This window comes from Muscardinus avellanarius, assembly GCF_963383645.1.
Source record: "Muscardinus avellanarius genome assembly, chromosome: 17".
Taxonomy (NCBI): Eukaryota; Metazoa; Chordata; class Mammalia; order Rodentia; family Gliridae; genus Muscardinus; species Muscardinus avellanarius.
Window position 1 is genome coordinate 45647663 of NC_137803.1, and position 19022 is coordinate 45666684.

Genomic DNA, 19022 nt, shown 5'->3' on the forward strand with positions numbered 1-19022 from the left:
AAAGAAGCATGGGATTGAGGGAGGGGGAGGGAATGGGATGGTGACTGGATGAGGGCTAATTGGATGATGTGTGCTTGTATATCTTCTCAATCTTGTATTCCAATGTGATATATGATTACAATGTACCAATAAAAATAAATTTAAAAAAATGGTGTTGGCAAAACTGGTTATCCATATACAGAAAAAATGGAATTAAATCCCACATTCTCACCATGCACAAGAGTCAATTCAAGATGGATCAAAGACTTGAAAATTAGACCAGAGACCTTGAGGCTCCTTGAAGACGGCATAGGTCCAACACTGAAACACACTGGAATGGATAATAACTTTCTCAATGAGACCCCAAAGGCACAAGAAACAAAAAGTCAAATCAATACTTGGGATTGCATGAAACTGAAGAGCTTCTGTTTAGCAAAGGAAACTGCCAAGATCCTCAGCTGAGAGCTAATAGAATGGGAAAAGATTTTGCCACCTATTTCTCAGACAGAGGACTACTTCCTAGAATATACAGAGAGCTCAGGAAACTCAAAACCAAAATACAAATACTCCAATTAAGAAATGGGCAAGTGAACATAATAGGTCCTTCACAAAATAAGAAATTCAAATGGCCAATAAATGCATTAAAAATGTTCAACATCATTTGCGATCAGAGAGATGCTAATCAAAACTACTCTGAGATTTCGCCTAACTCCAACTAGAACGGCAATAATTCAAAACACAAACAACAACAAATGCTGGTAAAGATGTAGAGAAGTGGGAACTCTAAAACATTGTTGGTGGGATTGCAAACTAGTGCATCCACTTTGGAAAACATTATGAAGGATCCTCAGAATAATGGGAACAAATCTACAATTTGATCCAGCAATACCACTTCTGGGTCTCTATCCAAAAGAAAGCAAACCAAACTATAAAACTACTCCATGCATATCTATGTTCATAGCTGTGCAATTCACTATTGCCAAACTATGGAACCAACCAAGATGTCCATTAATGGATAAATGGAGTAAAAAACTATGGAATATGTACACAATGGAGTTTTACTCAGCCATAAAAAATACAATCACAGCATTTTCAGGGAAATGGATGGAACTGGAGGACATTATGCTAAGCAAGATTAGTCAGTAGAAAAAGTAATAAATCAGATACCTTCCCTAATATGTAAAAGCTAAAGTGAAATGGGTCATAGGAGGAGCTCCAGGTGAAAAGGAGAACCTATAGAGGAGCAAATGAGGCAATCTGACTGAGCGCATGAAAGGTAAGAAAAAAAGCTCTTTGAGGCACATGATGTATTTAGACAGACAAAGGTATCAATATCAATTATTAAGCCAAGCTTGGGAGGGAGGGTTAGAGAGGAAAGGGGGTGGGGATTGAATGGGAGCTGACTGGGTGATGTGTGTATGTATGTCTACACAAGATTTTTTTTATCCAACTATGATGTATAAATATAATACACCAATTAAAAAAATAAAATAGGGACTTCCGGGAAGATGGCGATGGAGAAAAGCAGGGCTTACGAGCCCCACTAACAACCAATCTCTATTACCACAAAATCAGCACCTTTCATAGCCAGAAAACACCATCAGCAGAGAAACAAAAAATGTAATTTCAAGGGACAGAGAAAAAGAGGGCTGGAAAAATGAGACACCAGAAACCAGACCGCAGTGCTGCAGCCAGAGCCACGGCATGAAGTGGCAAGCACCATTTTCCCTTGCAGCACCAGGCTCCAGAGAGGAAGGGAACTCATAATGGAACTCAGAGCCACAGAGGAGATACATCGGCCCCACACCCAAGGACACGGCAGCAGTGTCTTACTTCCGGCGGCAGCAGCGAGCTCACCAGGTGTCTCTAGAACAAATCACTCAACAGCCCACCAGGATCCAGAGAGGAGTGGCAGACAGTGAGCCAAGGTGAGCTGCTGCAGATCAGCTGGAAGGAATTCGGCAGATTTCTCAGCACAGGGAGCATCTAAAGCTCCCAGAGGCTGGGCTCAGCACACCCTGCAAGAACTCACAGCGGAGCTCAAAAACAGAAAAGAAATACACCAGCCTCATGGCTGAGGGCATGGCAGCAGCGTCATATTGCTAACGGCAGCAGCAGCAGCGATTTCACGAGTCCACGACAGCTCCATCAGCGCACTCAACAACAGTGAGTCAAATTGTGGCCCCTAGAGGAGAAATCCCAGTACTCTACTCCCAGGGACTTGACCCACTGGGAGAGTGGGGGTGGCAGAAATATCACACCATAGGAGAACACCTAAAATGGCACCCCCCCATGGTCTAAAACAGCCTCTATTGACTCCCTGGGTCTGAGACTGCAATCCAACCCAATAAAGGAGTAGTGGGGACTGAGATAGCACAGACTCGAGATACAGAGCACCATAAGTGAAGTCGTAGTGACTCAGGGAAGAACCCAGAGAAGGCACAAACTTCCAAAATCATGGGAAAGAGGAATAACAATGGAGCAATGAATGCCCACAACCTCACAACATCAGAACCTGATAAAACAGAATTTCAGAGATTTCTAGAAGATTAAATCAGGAAAATAACTGTAGAAATAATAGAGCTGTTTCAAAAAGAATTCAGAGAGAGCCAAAGAGAGATAAAGGATGCAATTAATGAAGTAAAGGCCTCAATTCAAAGTACAAACAACCGATTAGACCAAATGGAGAATAGAATCTCATTCCTAGAAGATGATCATTCAAAAAATGAACGCATAGTTTCTAATTTAGAGAAAAAAATCCGACAGCATGATTCTGACATTGAAGAAATATGGGCCCATTTTAAGAGAGTTAACCTAAGAATAATTGGAATAGAGGAGAGAAAATAAGGTGAAACCAAAGGGATCAACAATCTTTTCAAGGAAGTAATAGCAGAAAATTTTCCAAACGTAGAGCAAGAGGTCAATACACAGGTCAAGGAAACTTATAGAACTCCCTTTAGAGAGAATCAGAGAAAAGGATCCCCACGCCACATAATTGTCAAAATTACCAATGTGGAAGCCAAGCAGAGAATCTTAAAGGCAACAAAAACAAAGGGCCAAGTGACATTCAGAGGCAAGCCAATTAGAATCACCCCAGACTTCCCAAACCAAGTCATGAGAGCAGAAGGGCTTGGAGTAACATATTCCAAACTCTGAAAGAAAACAACTTCCAGTCAAAAATTTTCTACCAAGCAAAACTATCTATCAAATTAGATGGGGAAATTAGAAGCTTCCATTTTATCCCATTCTATCAGTAACTTTTAACTCTGTTTACATTGTCTTTGGATACACAATTTTTTTAGGGAGTTTATTTATTCTTTTGTTGCCTGTGCCATTGAAATCATATCCAAGAAATCACTGCCAATTTCAATGTTGTGAGGTTTTATGACCCAGATTTTCTTCTAAAAGTTTATAGTCTTAAGATTTATATTTAGGTCTTTTATCTATTTTGAGTTACTATTTGTATATGTGTTAGGTAAGTGTCCATTTTTATTCTTTTTCATGTAATTATTATGTTTCAACAATATTTAGTTAAAAGATTAGTATTTCCTTCACCAAATGTTCATGGAAACCTTGTCAAAAATAACTTTACAATATATGGAAGAATTTAGCTCTAGGCTTTTATTTAACTCCAATGGTTTATATATCTGCCTTTAGAACAGTACTACACTGTTTCAATTATTGTAGCTTTATATGGCTTGAAATAAAAAATATATATATATTCTAGCTTTGTTCTTTTTCAAGATTGTTTTGGGTATCTAGAGTCCATATTCCATATCAGGATAGATTTTTTCTGAAAAATAAATAAATAAATGTATGAGTGTTTTACCTAAAAAAAAAAAAAAGAAAAAATATTCTCTGGTAAGAAAGAAAGCAAAAAGAAATATTGAAATGTTATCTTTAAGTCATCAAAAGCTTGGTATGTGAGATTATCATCATTCATATTGGATAAATTGCTATAAAACTAGATGTCAACCACTAAGCCAAGCATGGGAAGGAGGGGTGGGGAAGGAACGGGGTGGGGATTGGGTAGGGGCTAACTGGGCAATGTGTTCGTGTATGTCTACACAAGTATTTTCTTTATACCATTATGATGTATGAATACATTGCACCAATAAAAAATAAATAAAAATAAATAAAATAAATAAAATAAAAAACAGAATATCTTCAAGTAAATACCATAACGACACACCTCAAAGTCCTTGAAAAAACAGGAAAAATCTAACCCCAAAGCCAGTAGAAAACAGAAAATTATTAAAATCAGCAGAAGTTAACAAAGTAGAGAATAAAAAACAATACAGAAAATCAACAAAAGCTTGTTTCTTGACAAAATTAGCAAGATATATAAACTACTAGCCACCCTAACTAACCCAAATTATAAAGATAAGAGATGAAAAAGGAGACATTACTACAGACAGTGTAGAAATCCAGAAGATTATCAGAAACAACTTTGAAAAACTATACTCCAAGAAAATGGAATATCAGGAGGAAATTGCCAATTTATCTGTTGGTGGACATTTTGGCTGATTCCATAGTTCGTCAATGGTGAATTGTGCAGCTATGAACATAGATACACATGCATTCGTTTGGTAGTTTGGTTTCTTTTCTTTCCCTAATATGTCAAAGTTAAGGAGAAATGAGTCATAGGAGGAAGTCTAGATGAAAAAGTAAATACTATAGAGGACCAAACAAGACAACCTAAATGAGGGGATGGGAGGGAGGAAGAAGTAAATTATCTAAAATACACAATGTACTTTAAATTATCTAAAATACACAATGTACTTAAACATATTGAAATCAAGAACTAAGCCAAGCATGGGAATGAGGGCTGGGGAGGGAATAGGGTGGAAATTGGGTAGGGGCTAAATTGGTGATGTGTACATGTATGTCCACATAAGTTTTTGCCCATATATGATGTATAAATAAAATGCACCAATAAAAAAATTTAAAAATAATTCAATTTTATTTTAATTTATATTGTTATTTTAATTATTTATTATAGTTTTATATGATAAAGATATATGAGGCTTTTAATTTAATTTCTAATATAGTTTAGGTCATATTCTGAAGTTTTTGAACTCAAAACATCATGTTTCCATACTTTTTTTAGTAGTCAATAATAAAATTCCCTTGAGCCTATTGAAAAAAAAAAGAAAAACATGGTGAAATTTTATTATTTTTTTCTTTTGTAGTACTAGAGGCATTCTACCTCCAGCCAAATACCCAACAGATTTTTATTTTTTGTTTTGAAACATGATCTTGCTAGGTTACTGAAAGTCTTACTAAATTTCTGAGAACAATCTTGAACCTACAATCTTCTTGTCTCAAGCTCCTATGTGCTGAAATTATAGCTGTTTACCACCACACCAGGCTCATATATTTACTTAGAGAACTTGGGTAGAAGCAGAGATATAAAGGGTTGAAATGAAAAGCAGTATATTTTTAATGAAGTTGATTAATGAGTTTTAAATAAATAGATTGAAGTGGAGGTAAATTGAGAAATATATTGAAGAAGTTTAGAAAAAAATCAAGCTTCCGAGAATGCATTAAAGCCATTGCATATCTCAAGGAGCTATATATTAGATAGAATAACTAAGACTTGGATTAAGATAACATTACAATAATCTCAAATCAGAGTTCAGTGGTAGAAGCTTTGAAATCTCTGAACATGGCAGAGTTAGACAGAGGCTAGTTTCTTTACCATTAGTTTTTAACTCTCAATGTATGTTTTAAGGACTGCTAGAACTTAAAAACTAATATCTGAGAAAGCAATATCAATTATTTAACTTATTTGTATACATTTCTATTTTTCTAGACAATTATTTTGTTTCTACAAGAACATTATACTGAGAGAAATAAACTTTTATTTTATGGATATCTCCCCAAAGAATCTTTTATAAGCTAGGCATTTTGTTGATTATTACTGAAAGGCTCCATTTTAAAGAAAAAAAAAAAAGAAAATTAAATGGTTCCTTATTCCTGCTGCAGTTTAAAAAGTGCCAGGCTTGAGAAATTTTACTGTTCCTCTTTTGAAAGTACAGGCTTGTAAAATTTCTGGTGTAACTTAAGAAATGAAGCCTGGCAAAACCTTAAGTTTAAGAAAAGTACACCCTTAAGAAATGATGACCCCCCCCACCCCAATTTGGCCTGTTCCAGGAACCAGCTGACAACAAACGGGGCCCAACTAGCATTAACCAATGTTTGACCTGCAATTGTACTTTGGAAATGGATCTGTAATTTTCCATTGACGCATGTAATCCCCCCTACTTTGTGGTTTTTTCCTTTAAATACCGGCTGCCTTAGTTTCTGGGGGTTGCTCTCTCTGCTCCTGCGTGAGTGACTAGGCGTCCCCAGTGCACTGGCTTTTTAATAAACCTCCTGCGCTTTGCATCGAGGAAAGTCTCTCGTGTGGATTTTGGGTGTTGCCTATCCCGAGGCTTGAGTGAGGGTCTCCCCCTCAGGGGGCTGGCCTTTTATTTGGGGCTCGTCCGGGATAGAGCGACCATCCAAGTTTCACGAGACACCCCTTGGAGGTAAGACTTTTACCTGTTTGTGTCGTTTGTCTCTCGTTGCCGGTCATGTTAATTTCTGATCCTGGCTTTCTCCTTCCTCTCCTGTAGTTGCTGGCCATGGCAGGGCTGGGTTCTGCTTTTTGGTTTCGGTTTCTGGTATCTGCAGTTGCCTGCGAAGGTTTGTGTTATTTGCAGTCGTCTGTGCCAGTGGTGCCCGCTGGCATAGAACTCCCCGCCCGGATCGTGGGTTAGAGTCCCACCTGGGATAAGGGAAGGTTACGACAGACATGTCCGTGATAACCGACTGCTGCCCTGGGAGACGTCCCAGGAAGTCTGGGGACCTCTGAGAATGCTTGGAAATGTCCCATCTGAGGCTGAGGATCGTGGGTTAGAGTCCCACTCTCAGCCATCTGAGGCTGAGGATCATGGGTTAGAGTCCCACTCTCAGCCATCTGGGTGCTGAGGAGGACTGGGCAGAGTCCTCTTGGCCATCTGAATTTCTGAGTGCTGATGAGGTCTGGGTGAGAGCTTTCCTCTCAGCTGTCTATTCTTTAAGTTTCTGAGTGCTGATAACTAGTAAAAGCTCTATCAGTTGTCTGAATCTATTCTTTGGTTTTGAAAAGGTTGCCGGCAAAGCGATGATTATTAGTGTCTATTTGTCTAGTCTGTTTTGGTGTTGTTATTAGTGAAAGTCTCTTTGGGAGAAAATAAAATCCTCTTTTGCTTTTAAAATCACTTTGTAAGAAGGGAAGTTGGACTCCCAGTGCCCTGGTCAAGGGCCTGAGCTCCTGGAGCTTGTGTGTTTTTTAGAGGAACTGTGCCCTCTGTGGGATCCTCGCTGTGTGTGAGTGTGAAAGGACCGGTCCATGTAGATAAAGAGTGTGAAATAAATAAAAATAAAGGATGTGGCCGGGCATGGTGGCGCACGCTTGTAATCCCCGCTCTTGGGAGGCGGAGACAGGAGGATCGCGCAGGTTCGAAGCCAGCCACGCGCACTGGCTTAGGAGACCCTGTTTCCAAAAATGAAAATGTAAAAATAGGTCTGGGAGTGTAGCCTGGAGGTAGAAGGGCTTCCAGGAACCCCAGTACCACCAAAAAAAAAAAAAAAGGATGTGTATTATTAAAATTGCAATATTAAAGTATTGGTACCATTAGAAAAAATAAGTAAATGTCTTGTTATGAGTGGCTTATTATCATTCTTTTATATTTAGAAATTGTTCTTTTAATAATAGTAGTTTATATGCCTAAATATTTTTTGGTATTTATCTTATAGATATTAATTGTTATGTTAGAAAGTAGCTGATCTTGGGTGGAGTTGAGCAACAATATCTGTTAAAGTTAAAAACTAACAGTCCACCAGGGGAGTGCACATAAGGGGTGGTCTTCCGGCACTCCGGACTAGCCCATCTCTGCTAGAGAGGGCAGGTTTTCCTGAGACATCGTGGAGGCATACGGCACCAGGATAACAACCTGGTGAAGTCCCCTCCTTAATACAGCACACTTGCAGACCCGACACATTAGGAAAGCCCATCCCAGAAGAATCACACCCCTAGACTCATAACTCCTCCATCCAACTCGGCTTAAAAATAATAAAGGGACATTCCATCTGGGTGCCAAGCAGTGTGATCAGGTGAGTCTCCTGGAAAGGAGACATCATGTGGACTCTCGGCCCTCTGATTTGCTTTTTTGGTTTTGCTAATTTGCTTTTCTGGTTTTGGAGGGGCTGCTGGCAAGTGAAAGCGCCAACAGCCAATTGTGTTTCTTTGTCTAGCTTAGTTAAGTGTCTCTTTCCTTTTTGTATTTAACTTATATTTTGGTCTGGGAAAACTTAGCATGGAACCCCCCAATGTGTCTCAAACCTTGGGTACAAAGAAGTGAAACTAATTCCCGAACTTAGCCCTCCAAGATGCAAAACTGAAACTGGGTATTAAACCGACAGGTCCACTCCAGCCATCGGCCCCACTAAAGATCTTTCCAGAAATAGAGGGGCCACCTGAGTGGCCTAACCCCCCACCCCCCGTATCCCCTTCCTGTGGCTCCACAGGCCGCCGCTAGTGGAGCAGTGGTTGCTGTTGTAGAACCAGCTTCTGGGACCAGGAGCTGGCGAGCACGGAGCCCTGAGGAACCGAATTCAACTGTTACCTTGCCTTTGCGCACCTATGGCCCCCCACCTAATGACCCTGATTAGTTGCAACCTCTCCACTATTGGCCTTTTTCTTCAGCAGATCTTTATAATTGGAAAACTAATCATGCTTCCTTTTCAGAAAATCCCTCTGCTCTTACTGGATTGGTGGAGTCTCTCATGTTCTCCCACCAACCCACTTGGGATGATTGTCAGCAGCTGTTACAGTTTCTTTTTACTACTGAGGAAAGAGAAAGAATTCTCCTAGAAGCACGGAAAAATGTGCCTGAGATTAATGGACAGCCCACCCAGCTGCTAAATGAAATTGATACTGGATTCCCTTTGAATCGACCAGATTGGGACTACAATGATCCAAGAGGTAGGGGACGGCTGGGGTCTATTGCCGGACTCTAGTGGCAGGTTTCAAAGGGGCCGCTAGGCACCCCACTAATTTGGCTAAGGTAAGAGAAGTCCTTCAGGGACCAACGGAACCCCCCTCTGTGTTTTTAGAATGCCTCATGGAAGCCTATCGGCGTTATACTCCTTTTGACCCTGTACCAGGGCCATCAGGCTACAATCGCCATGGCTTTCATAGGACAGTCAGCTCAAGATATTAGAAAAAAATTGCAGAGGCTTGAGGGGCTCCAAATGTTGTCCCTCTAGGAAATGGTTAGAGAGGCTGAGAAAGTATCATAAGAGAGAGACAGAGAAAGAAAAGAAAGAAAGAGAAAAAAGAGAAGCGGAAGAGAGGGAGAATAAGTGAGACCGGAGACAAGAAAGAAATTTAACTAGGATTCTGGCCGCAGTAGTAGGAGATAAAGAAAGGGATAAAAATAGGCATAGACAGAGAGGGAACCTGGGCAACACACACACAAAAAAGAATTATTCTGAACCCCAGAACATCGACAGGCTTTTGACGAAATCAAGAAGGCTTTACTGTCCGCCCCAGCTCTGGCATTACCTAACTTAATAAAACCTTTCATTCTATATGTTGATGAAAGGCCAGGGATTGCAAGAGGAGTGCTAACTCAGACCTTGGGCCCCTGGAAAAGTCTGGTAGTATACTTAAAAACTGGACTCAGTAGCCAGTGGATGGCCTTCCTGTCTCAGAGCCATTGCAGCTGTGGCTCTCCTCATTAAGGATGCAGATAAGTTGACTCTGGGACAGCAGATCTCTGTGGTAGCCCCTCATGCCCTAGAAAGCATGGTCAGGCAGCCCCCTGATTGGTGGATGACTAATGCCCGCATGACTCACTACCAGAGTCTCCTGTTAACCAAACAAGTCACGTTTGCCCCTCCAGCCATCCTCAACCCTGATACCCTGCTAACATAGATGACTCTATTCCCATACACCAATGTGTGGATATCCTGGCAGAAGAAGCCGGAACTCACAAGGACCTCACTGATCAACCTTGGCCAGGATGTCCGAACTGATATACAGATGGTAGCAGTTTTGTGGTAGAGGGTAAACGAAAGTCTGGGGCAGCAGTGGTGGATGGAAAACCGGTCATCTTGGCTAGCAGTCTACCGGAGGGAACATCTGCCCAGAAGGCGGAGTTAATTGAGCTGACCCAGGCCTTATGACAAGCCAAAGGAAAATCTGTCAACCTCTACACGGACAGCAGGTATGGTTTTGCTACTGCACATATCCATGGGGCTATCTACAAACAACGGGGGCTACTCACTTCGGCAGGAAAAGACATTAAAAACAAAGAGGAGATCTTAAGTCTCCTTGAGGCCATACACCTACCAAAGAAACTGGCTATAATCCACTGCCCAGGACATCAAAGGGGTCAAGATGCCATATCCAAAGGCAACCGGATGGCCGATTTAGCAGCTAAACAAGCAGCCCAGGGAGTCATGACCCTCGCTGTCCAGGGATCTGCAGTTAAGTGCCGAGACCACCTGCTTCCTCTCGGCATCTGCGTGAAGGCCTCTAATGCAGCTAATCGGCAGGATCTCAATGTGAGCATAGCCCCGAGAGAGGGTGTTGTCTCTGGCCAAAGTACTCCCCCACTTTTAGATATTCTTTCCTAACTATCATTCTTTTGGTAATGATTCTTTTAACTTTCCACATGAATTGCTCTGGTGATGTAAGATCAGAACTGTGAGAGAAACTGAGTCTGTGGAAAATAAACTTTCTGGTAATTTGTCTAAGCCTCTAAATGTCCTCGGCTTTGTTCAAATGGTAATAAAATCTGGTTAGAATTCAGATGCAGTGGCAGCATTCCTGTAACAGCAATTACAAAATGCGGATTTCCACTCTATCTCTGACTTTCATTCTAAATCATTAACTCACAGTAAAAGCATTGAGTTAGCTGAAACCATTAGCCCTAAAGGGGAGGCAACCAGTAACTGTTTACCCCCTCTCCTTGTGATCCTGCCTAGATACAGAAAAGATAAACTTTATGAGCAGCTAATACTGCCCAATACAATAGAGCTGAAGGCTAGGAAGATTCTTGACCTTTACCCAGTATGAGCGCTGCCCGAGACAGGGAGGCACCACATGGCTAAGAAATGAACAAGTCAGAACAAAGGATAGATATAATAAATGTGTAAAAGAAAGGAAATATGGTGAGAATAAGAAAGGATTATTGTATGAAGAAGACATATCATAAGATTGTCCCAAATGGGAAAGAAAGAAATTAGAAAGATTAAAAGCAGGTTGCAGAAGGATTGCGGTGTGGAAATGGATTATTAAAAGAGGAATAGGCTTCTAATAACCCTTTCGTTTGAGGAAAAGTGGTCAGCAGCTAGAGAAGTACATCTGACAACTAATTCTAGAAACTTCATGTTACTTTTGGTGTTTACTTGCTAAATTGTGGTGTGAGCTTGCTTAAGCTTTCAGATTATAGGAGGTAATGCAGATGAAACCTGAGAGAATTCCATCACATCCACTTGGATTGCCACATCTCCCCATGCCTGCCATATGGACTAAGCCCTAAAGATGGAAAGTTTCAAAAAGTTAAAGAAGATTTCATGAGAAGCCTATTCTCCAAGCCCTGGGCATGCCTGTTTCTTCTGGAATTTGCCCTTTGCAAGGGCAGCTGGATCTGCTGCGAGATCCGGAGAAGATTCAGAGCTAATCTCTTGAATGCTGGACTAACTTGTTTTTTACCTTGATTATTGATTTATGGTGGTTACACTCCTTTCTTTCTTTCTTTTTTTTTTTTTTACTATTAATCTCACTGGTGAAGGGTATAAATTTTCTGGGTTCTTGTAATAAAGTGTCAATAGCTCAAGAAGCTTTTGTCCATGTCAGATTCTTTCCAGAAGCGCCATAAATAGGAACTATAAGAAATTTATTTCCAGGACTTCTGGGAAGATGGCGACCGAGAAAAGCGGGCCTAAGAGCCCCGCTAACGACCAATCTCCATTACCACAAAATCAGTGCCTTTCATAGCCAGAAAACACCATCACCAGAGAAACAAAAAAATCACCAGGCTCCAGAGAGAAAGCAGACTGAGAACAGAGCTCAGAGCCACAGAGGAGATACACTGGCCTCACACCCGAGGAAGTGGCAGCAGCGCCATACTGCCAGCAGCAGCGGCGAATTCACTGGATGGCTAGAGCAAGCCGAGGTGAGCCTCTGCAGATGAGCCAGGTGGGATCTTTTGGCTCAGGGAGCATCTAAAGCTCCCAGTGGCTGAGCTCAGCACATGCTGCAGAGTGGAACTCAAAACCAGAGAAGAAAAAAATACGCCAGCCTCATGGCCAAGGGCATGGCAGTGGCGCCATATTGCCACTGGCGGCAGCAGCAGTGAATTCACCGAGTCCAGTACAGCTACATCTGTGTACTCAACAACAGTGAGTCAAATTGTGGACCACAGAGGAGAAATCCCAGTACTGTACTCCCTGAGACTTGACCCAGTGGGGGAGTGGCGGTGGCAGAGATATCACACCATAGGAGAACATGCAACCTGGCACGGCCCATAGTCTAAAGCAGCCTATATTGACTCCCTGAGTCAGAGACTCTGTGATACAACCCAGTAAATGAGTAGTGGTGTCTGAGATACTACTGACTCGAGATCCAGAACACCTTAAGTGAAGTCATAGAGACCCAAGGGAAGAACCCAGAGAAGGCACAAACTTCCGAAATCATGGGAAAGAGGAATAACAATGGAACAATGAATGCCCACAACCCCACAACATCAGAACGTGATAAAACAGAAAATCAGAGATTTCTAGAAGATCAAATCAGGAAAATAACTGTAGAAATAATAGAGGTGCTTCGAAAAGAATTCAGAGAGAGCCAAAAAGAGATAAAGGATGCAATTAATGAAGTACAGGCCTCAATTCAAAGCACAAACAGCCGATTAGACCACATGGAGAACAGAATCTCGCTCTTAGAAGATGATCATTCCAAAAATGAACGCATAGTTTCTAATCTAGAAAAAAATATCCGACAGCAGGAATCCGACATTGAAGAAATATGGGCCCATTTTAAGAGAGCTAACCTAAGAATAATTGGAATAGAGGAGGGAAAAGAAAGTGAAACCAAAGGGATCAACAATCTCTTCAAGGAAGTAATAGCAGAAAATTTTCCAAACATAGAGCAAGAGGTTGATACACAGGTCCAGGAAACTTATAGAACTCCCTTTAGAGAGGATCAGAGAAGAGGATCCCCACACCACATCATTGTCAAAATGACCAATGTGGAAGCCAAGCAGAGAATCTTAAAGGCAACAAAAACAAAGGACCAAGTAACATTCAGAGGCAAACCAATTAGAGTCACTCCAGACTTCCCAAACCAAGTCATGAGAGCCAGAAGGGCTTGGAGTAACATATTCCAAACTCTGAAAGAAAACAACTTTCAGTCAAAAATTTCCTACCCAGCAAAACTTTCTTTCAAATTAGATGGAAAAATAAGAAGCTTTCATGACAAACAGAAACTGAAGGAATTTATGTCTTCAAAACCAGAGCTAGAGAAAATACTCAAAGAGATTAACTACAAAGAAGAAATAGGTAACACACACCAGAACCAGAGAAACAAGATTTTTCATCCAACAGACAACTAAGATTGGTTATCTGTGGAGATTCATTATTTATGTTAGTCTTTTACCTATCTCTAAATTGTATTGTTTGCCTTTATTTTTGTTAATTTTTAGGATGTCTAGTTGGAATATTAATATACCTTCAGATGTAGCATTTGGAAATATTTTATCCCATTCTATTAGTAACTTTTAACTCTGTTTACATTGTCTTTGGATATAGAATATTTTTTTTTATTTTTTAGGGAGTTTGTATACTCTTCTCTTGCTTGTGCCATTGAAATCATATCCAAGAAATCACTGCCAATTTCAATGTTTTGAGGTTTTATGACCCAGATTTTCTTCAAAAGTTTATAGTCTTAAGATTTATATTTAGTTCTTTTATCTATTTTGAGTTAATATTTGTATATGGGATTAGGTAAGGGTCCAATTTTATTCTTTTCCATGTAAGTATTATTTTCAACAATATTTAGTTAAAAGATTATTATTTCCACCACCAAATATTCGTGGAAACCTTGTCAAAAATAACTTGACAATATAGGGAAGAATTTAGCTCTAGGCTTTTATTTAACTCCAATGGTTTATATATCTGCCTTTAGAACAGTACTACACTGTTTCAAATATTGTAGCTTTATATGGTTTGAAATCAGAAAATATATATCTTCTAGCTTTGTTCTTTTGCAAGATCGTTTTGGGTATCTAGAGTCCATATTTCATATTAGGATATATTTTTTTCCTGAAAAATAAATATATAAATATATGATAGTTTCACCTAAAAAATAGAAAAAAAATATTCTCTGGTAAGAAAGAAAGCAAAAAGAAATATTGAAATGTTATCTTTAAGTTATCAAAAGCTTGGTATCAGACAAATGAAACTGTTATGTGAAATTATGATTTTTAATTTTGGATAAATTGCTATAATACTAGATGTCAACCACTAAGCCAAGCATGGGAGGGAGGGATGGGGAGAGAATGGGGTGGGGATCAGGTGGGGGCTGACTGGGCATTGTGTGCATGTATGTCTACAAAAGTTTGTATCCCACTATGATTTATGAATACAGTGTACCAATTAACAATAAATAAATAAATAAATAAAGCTTTTAAAAATTAAAATAAAAAAAATTATTTCCTAGAAGGGAAAGAATAACTGCATATAAGTGGCTGCAGAACAGCACCCGAATCCTTGCCCATCTTTTCTGAGATAAATCGATCTTGAGTGGACTCACGGCCATTCCAATTGCATAGTCTGCCGCAGTTAAGGCCCTGAATGTTGGTTTCAGCCTCCCTCTTGAGGAATACCAAAAATTTGATAAATTACATCTAATAACTGGATTTTCTCCCAGTGGAGCAGCAAAAACTGAAGATGGCAAAATTATCCTTCCTCTAAAGGAAGGACAAAAATATATTGCCAATTTACATCAGCTCACTCACCTAGGAACTAAAAAACTTGTGAATCTTGTTCGACATTCCGAATATTATATTATGGATTTATCTAAAATTGTTGAAGACGTAGTAAAAAAAAAACTGTAAAGCTTGTATATTGACAAATGCAGGCTGATATAATGAAGCCCTGGGAAAGTGACTCCGAGGTGACCGCCCAGGTGTCAATTGGGAAATTGACTTCACTGAGGTAAAACCTGCCAGGTATGGAAATAAATATCTACTAGTTTTTATAGATACATTTTCAGGATGGGTAGAGGCTTTCCCTACCAGAAAGAGACCGCCAACGTCGTAGCAAAGGAGATACTAGAAGAAATTTTCCCAAGGTTTAGTATTTCTAAGGTACGTGGCTCAGATAATGGACCTGCTTTTGTTGCCTAGGTAAGTCAGGGACTGGCCACTCAACTGGGGATAAATTGGAAGTTACATTGTGCTTATAGGCCCCAGAGTTCAGGCCATATAGAAAGAATGAATAGAACTCTAAAAGAGACCATGACCAAATTAGCCTTAGAGACCGGCAAAAAGATTGGACAGCCCTCCTCCCTTTTGCTCTGTTCCGAGTAAGAAATACTCCTGGAGAGTTCAGTCTCACTCCATTTGAGATCCTATATGGGGGTCCTCCCCCTTTGACAGAGGTGGGGGGAATCTTTGATCCTGATGATTCTCTTTCTCAACCCTTACTAGTCCGCCTGAGAGCCCTCGAAACAGTTAGGAACAAGGTGTGGCAACAGATCAAGAAGGCCTATGAGCCAGGAACAACAGCGATTTCCCACCCTTATCAAGTAGGAGATCGAGTCCTGGTTCGACGTCATCGAATCGGCAATCTTGAGCCTCACTGGAAGGGACCCTATCTGGTGCTCCTGACTACGCCTACGGCCGTAAAAGTGGATGGCATCACATCTTGGATACACGTCTCCCACGTTAAAGCGGCCCCTTCCACCTCTGAGGATGGTTCCTGGAAACTCGTTTGTACTAATAATCCTCTTAAGCTGCGCCTTCATTGTCAGGACAGGTCTGAATCCCCAGGCCCCTAAAAAGTTAACTTGGCAAGTGTTATCTCAGACAGGAGATGTAGTCTGGGCTACTTCTCAAACTGCATGAACGCACCAGAGAGGCACCACAGGGATGGTTTGAGTCATGGTTCAGTAAGTCCCCTTGGATAACTATGTTATTATCTGCTCTTATGGGGCCACTTCTATTATTGCTGCTTTTGTTTATCATATGATCTTTTATATTAAACAGATTTATTGCCTTTGTTAAACAACAAGCTAATACTGTACAGATCTTAACCTTATATTGACAATACCAAATTGTTGGTTTCACAGATTTTAAATATGCAGAATCAATAATGTAACAAAATCTTTACTAACAGGTTTGCTTATTTGGCTTCTGTAAAACTGCTTATGCACAATAAAAAATGTTAAAAATACAGTTCTATGATTAGAACTATGTACTAGAAGGTGTGGGTAATGAAAGGCTCCATTTTAAAGAGAAGAAAAGAAAATTAAATGGTTTCTTATTCCTGCTGCAGTTTAAAAAGTGCCAGGCTTGAGAAATTTTACTGTTCCTCTTTTGAAAGTACAGGCTTGTAAAATTTCTGGTGCAACTTAAGAAATGAAGCCTGGCAAAACCTTAAGTTTAAGAAAAGTACACCCTTAAGAAATGATGACCCCCCCCTCTCCAATTCGGCCTGTTCCAGGAACCAGCTGACAACAAACGGGGCCCAACTAGCATTGACCAATGTTTGACCTGCAATTGTACTTTGGAAATGGATCTGTAATTTTTCATTGACACATGTAATCCCGCCTACTTTGTGGTTTTTTCCTTTAAATACCGGCTGCCTTAGTTGCTGGGGGTCGCTCTCTCTGCTCCTGCGTGAGTGATTAGGCGTCCCCAGTGCACTGGCTCTTTAATAAACCTCCTGCGCTTTGCATCGAGGAAAGTCTCTCGTGTGGATTTTGGGTGTTGCCTATCCCGAGGCTTGAGTGAGGGTCTCCCCTTCGGGGGGCTGGCCTTTCATTACTAGTATTTCACAGAGAAAAAGTGGGTATATACAATTTTAGAATCATATTTAAAACTAACACTATCTTCTTATATTTGTCAATCTCAAAGCACTTAAAATTGTTTTAGTAAAAATAACACTCAATTTTTTAAATATTTACTTCTTATTACTAAAACAAATTTATTTCTGCAGAGCTTATTAATTTTCATTATAATATTTAAAACCCAAAGAAAGAGTTAATTCTGCATTGTTCTATTATAGTCTGTACTTAGTGTTGATTTTTGTCTAGAAGTTTATGTGATTAATTGTAGTTATGATTTCCTCTATCAACTATCTATAAATTGACTAATATACTTACATGGTCTAAAATACATATCCTGTTAACAAGTGCTAAGAATCCAAAAACCTTTGCACCCCTGATAAACTCATTATAGGATTTTTAAATCTAAATTAAATATATTTTAAATTTTACTTACTATGGCTGCCAGAAGTTGATTCTTTTGTTTTTTTACTTTACCTTCTTTCATCCTAGAAACTCAGCCTTTTTAGTCTTTATGACACATTCCACTAACAAAATTTTAGTGCTTATATATATAAATATATTTTGTTAATTAATATATATTAATTAAAATGTATAATTAATATATATGTTTATATATGTTAATATAAATGTTAATTCACACACACACAAACACACACACACACACACACATATATTTGTATATTGGGGTTTCTGGAAACTTCTACCTCCAGGTTGCACTCCCAGACCTATTTTATATTTTTATATTTTTATATGAAAAAAGGATCTCTTAAGCCAGCGAGGCTGGCTTCAAACCTGTGTGATCCTCCTGTCTCCACCTCCCATGTGAGGGGATTACAAGCATGTGCCACCATGCCCAGAAAAGAAAGCAATTTTAATTTTTGTAAGAAATTATTGGACAAACCATGCCTCTAACAATAAGGCTATGTATCTTCCTTCTCCTCTTGCCATTGTGTGTGTGTGTGTGTGTGTGTGTGTGTGTGTGTGTGTGTGTGTGTATGTTAGAACTGGAAATTGAATCCAGGGGCAATTTATCTCTGAAATATACCTCCAGCCATTTTTTAATGTTTTGTTTTTAAACAGGGTCTCATTAAGTTGGGAAGGACCTAGTTACTGAGACTGGAAGCAAACCTCTGATCCTACTGTCTAAGCCTCTCATATGCTGAGATTATAGGCATGGACAACCACACTTATCTTTGGATGACATTTTGGTACTAAAATTTTCTTCTTGCCAAGAAATGCTCACCCATCTCTCACTCTTGAAAAAATGGACAAATCTGTGTTTAAAAATATTTGTGTTGAGAAGTTAATAAAACTTTTGTTAAAATTTTTCTCTTGTGTGAATAATAAACCCACTTCCAAAGAAAGTTTAGGAACTATGCAAATGGCTCATTACTTTTGATCCCTAAATTTATAATATCTATTAGCAAAACCTTTAAAAACAAGTGATAATAATGAGACATTTAAATGTTTTTTAGATCCAATTACTACCATTAAAAATCACCTTCCCCACTACCAGTTGGTATGGTAGTGGAGAAGGATTATCCCAGCTACCTTACAATATGGCCTGGTCACATTTTATTATTTATTTATTTATTTATTATTTATTGAAGTGCTAGGTATTGAACCAAAGACCTTACTCATGTTAAGCAAGCACTCTGTCACTGAGCTATACCCTCATCCTCAGTTAAAAAAAAAAAAAATATATATATATATATATATATATATATATATATATATATATATATATATAATTTTCAAGTCCAAAAGGAAGGATTCAAAATAGTGACAGAGAGACGCAGCATATCTCAGTGGCTGAAACAAATTAAATTCAAATTCTGAAAAGGCATCATCATAATAAACAAAATAAATATGGCTTATAACCCAGAATTGACCCAGGGACCACAAGAGGAGGAATCTAGTAACTCTAAATGGT